Source organism: Lacerta agilis, chromosome 3 (assembly GCF_009819535.1).
Source record: "Lacerta agilis isolate rLacAgi1 chromosome 3, rLacAgi1.pri, whole genome shotgun sequence".
Classification (NCBI taxonomy): domain Eukaryota; kingdom Metazoa; phylum Chordata; class Lepidosauria; order Squamata; family Lacertidae; genus Lacerta; species Lacerta agilis.
The window spans coordinates 70,505,175-70,509,478 of record NC_046314.1 but is presented as its reverse complement, the minus strand read 5'-3'; positions in this window follow the sequence as shown (position 1 = coordinate 70,509,478).

The window sequence follows — 4,304 nt, the reverse complement described above, 5'->3', positions numbered from 1 at the left end:
AGGAGTGTGACCCACTGATTCTACTGCCGTGCTTTATGTTAGTGTTTCATTTTAAGCTGCTCTCCAGATTCTCATCCCAGAAAATATTGGCTTATCTAAAAAGCTGCAACCATCAAATTGAAAACATATGAAGCTCATAGATCACTGGCTCTCCCTCCCTGCTTTCCCCCAATGCTTCCGTACTGCAGGCTTTTACTGTATTTTAAATGAAAACTCCCTGAGATTAAAGCTGCTGTGAAGCCTCCTGTAATCACTTTTTCTGCTGGATTTATTCAGCCTAGACATGTTCCTTTTGTGGAAAAGCAATAAACTTTCTCCCTCCCTCCCCCCTCCCCTCCAGGAGACGGGGAAAGAAAAGGAGATTGGTTAAGGCTGCCAGATCAACATTTCAGAAGGAAGAGACACTGGAGTGCTCATCTTCTGAAGAGCTGTGTAAGGTTGGCTGCAATGATTTCAGCATAGCTTTGGGGTTTGGGGTAGGTGAAACAAATCAGTGGCAGAAGCCTGTAAACTCTTTTATTAGGAAGAGCCCTTCCTTAGAGACTGCAGTATCAAGGCTTCATTTGTTGTGCAAAAGAGCAGTTCATCAGAGGGCCATCTAAAACATATCCGGCGCCGTGGCGCGAAGATCCCTCCGGTGCCCCCCCCATTTCCCACAGAAGAGGCCAGGCGCGGCAGGCAGCCAGAGGGCACAGTGGGCAGCTAGAGGGTGCGGCGCAGTGGGCAGGGACTCTGCCAGCTGTACTCCGGCTCCGGCTCCTTGGCTGAAGCGGTGCTGCTGTCCAGGGAGCCCTGGCTGCCACACCGATGGGAGGCTTGCCGACGGCCTACCCATGATGGCGTCCCTCTGGCGCCCCCCCCCCATTTCCCATGCAAGAGGGCCAGGCGCGGCAGGCAGCCGGAGGGTGCAGCGCGGCGGGCAGGGATGCTGCCAGATGTGCTCCGCCTCCGCCTCCTCGGCTGAAGCGGCGCTGCCGTCCAGGGAGCTCTGGCTACTGCGCCGACGGGAGGCTCAGTGATGGCCTACCGGCAATGGCGTCCACAGCCCAACAAGAGTTGGGTGAGAGTGACGCTGCCAGCGGGGCTGAAGGGCGGCTCCTCTGGCAGCAGGAAGGAGGCTCTTGGTGTGACGTGGCATGGTGGAGGCGCCTTCCAGGCTGTGGCGCTGTGGCACCTTGCGCCATTAGCCTCTATGGCTAAGACGGCTCTGGTCCATCACCTTAGGCCAGGGATGAGGAATCTGTGACCCTCCAGATGTTATTGAACTCCAGCTCCTATCAGTCCAAACCTACATGGCCAATGGACCAGCAATATCTAGAGCAGCCTTTCTGAACCTTGGGTCCCCAGATGTTTTTGGGCTACAACTCCCATCATCCCTGACCACTGGTTCTGCTACCTAGGGGTGATGGGAGTTGTAGGCCAAAAACATCTGGGGACCCAAGACTGAGAAAGGCTGATCTAGAGGAAGTGTGAAGAACCTTTGGTCCTGCAGATGTTGCTGAACTACAATTCCCATCATCCCCGGCTACTGGCCATGCTTGCTTTGGCTGACAGAAGTTGTAGTTCAGCAACATCAGGAGGACCAAAGGTTTCCCAACTCTGATCTAGAGGGGCATAGGTTCCTCATCCTTGCCCAGACTGAGCTTTCCTATTACCACAGCTTAAACATATATTTTTCAATTGAATCAGTTCACACATTCCATTGCAAGTCTTCAGTTGATAAATCAAGTGATTCCCATTTATGTGTGAATCATTCCTCAGCCTAAGAGCCACCTCATGTAAAATACTTCCTTTATCAAAGTTGTTTCAGTGAGGGAAAGTACTCGAATCATGCTTGTACATAAAGGAAAAGAGAATCATACATTCATCACATATGGAAGAGATTTCATTGGTGTAGGAAATCAGTTTTGTGCGAGGTCATTAAGTGCTCAAGTTCTAATCTTGACATATGTGGCCTTCAGAAGACCTATTTATTTGGTTAAATTCTAATCCCTTGTTCAAAAGTTGACTTTCAATGATTTCACCAAAATCCAAAATGCCTTGTTTATTGCTGTCTTTCTGCTGGATGAGGGAGATCAAGACATTGGAATTTACTTCTGAGCCAGTTGTATGGTGACTACCTAACACATTTTTTAACTTTCAGAAATCCCGTTTTTCAGCTACAGTTTCCCACCCATTCCTGTCTCTAATGAGACAGATCTAGATTAGAGATTACAAAATGGCACACTGTCTCACCCCTGCAAATTTCATCCTTGCTCAGTAATGCCTCTCTCTCTCTCTCTCTCTCTCTCTCTCTGTGTGTGTGTGTGTGTGTGTGTGTAGGCTACACTATTACTCAACTACCCTAATTTTTGTTTGTTTGTTTTGTAAAGTCTGCTCTTAAAAAAAGCACAATTTCTGCTCAAAAATTGTTTAACAAAATGTATAGGTTGCTTAATAAAAAAAACCCTCAATGACTTGCATAAAATAGTTCAAAACATTTATAAAATACAGCTAAAGCCAATAAAAAATTAAAATAGGCATACATAAAACTAAAAAAATACAAATAAAATCAACACAATTTTAAAGGAGAGAGCCGTTCTGTCAGTTCTCTTCATACCTAACATTTGGCACTGAGTCAATGAATTATTTTTGTCTTGTTACAAAGTTGCACATGTGATCTCTCCAACTAAAGAGATCTCGCACTCCTTGTTCAAAGGTGTCAAGAGCAGGAGAAGCATGTCAGATAAGGGCAGGGTGAGCAGTCACAGCTTTGAGGACATTTGTGGGACCTGCCATTTTCCCACTTCCCTCATCCCCAGGCCCAGGCCCTACACTTACCGGTAATTCATTCTCACTTAACTCATTATTCCGTGGGAAGTATATCAGTTTGAAATTGAGGGAAAGGAGGCACTCAAGGAGCCGCTTGATCGTGATGCTCTCCAAGAGTGCCGTGCTAAGTTGTGCCTTAAAATTGTAGAATTGTCAAGTTGGAAGGAGTCCCAAAGGTCCTCTAGTCCAACCCCCTGCAATGCAGGGATATCTGGTCCATTCCCTTGAGATATATTTCTAAGCCATTTGTTCCTGAACTGAGCTCCTTGGGCTTAGAAGCAAAGCCAGATCCTATGTCAAGACACCATGTGCTTCTCATTTAAGGATGGGGCTCTTAACTTGACGGGAAAGACAAATCTGCAAGAGTTAGCGTGCCTAGGGTTGCCATATTTCAAAAAGTAAAATTTCTAACACCCACAAAGTTGTTGAGCTTTTTTAAAGGAAAATTGTTGACTTTTGGGGGGAGACTTCCCCTTAAAATAGTGGTTTTAAGCTATTGGAGCTGTTTCCTCTGCTTTTTCCATCGCATTTCCATACACTTTGGTTTCCCCTGACATTTTGCCAATTCGGCAAAGGTAAAAAATGTAAGGTAAAGGACCCCTGGACAGTAAAGTCCAATCAAAGGTGACTACATGGGGTTGTGGCACTCATCTTGCTTTCAGGCCAAGGGAGCCAGCATTTGTCCACAGACAACTTTCCAGGTCATGTGGCCAGCATGACTAAACCGCTTCTGGCACAACGGGACACCGTGATGGAAACCAGAGTGCACGGAAACGCCGTTTACCTTCCCGCCACAGCAGTACCTATTTATCTACTTGCACTGGTTGCTTTTGGACTGCTAGGTTGAAAGGAGCTGGGACAGGATGACGGGAGCTCACTCCATCACGGGGATTGAACCCCCGACCTTCCGATCAGCAAGCCCAAGAGGCTCAGTGGTTTAGACCACAGCGCTACCAGCAATTATCACCCCCTGATGCCATCACCTCCTGGCAAATAGAAGGGGAAGAAATGGAGGCAGTGAGAGATTTCACTTTTTTGGGTTCCACGATCACTGCAGATGGTGACAGCAGTCACGAAATTAGAAGACGCCTGCTTCTTGGGAGAAAAGCAATGACAAACCTAGACAGCATCTTAAAAAGCAAAGACATCACCTTGCCGACAAAGGTCCGTATAGTTAAAGCTATGGTTTTCCCAGTAGTAATGTACGGAAGTGAGAGCTGGACCATAAAGAAGGCTGATCGCCGAAGAATTGATGCTTTTGAATTATGGTGCTGGAGGAGACTCTTGAGAGTCCCATGGACTGCAAGAAGATCAAACCTATCCATTCTGAAGGAAATCAGCCCTGAGTGCTCACTAGAAGGACAGATCCTGAAGTTGAGGCTCCAGTACTTTGGCCACCTCATGAGAAGAGAAGACTCCCTAGAAAAGACCCTGATGTTGGGAAAGATGGAGGGCACAAGGAGAAGGGGACGACAGAGGATGAGATGGTTGGA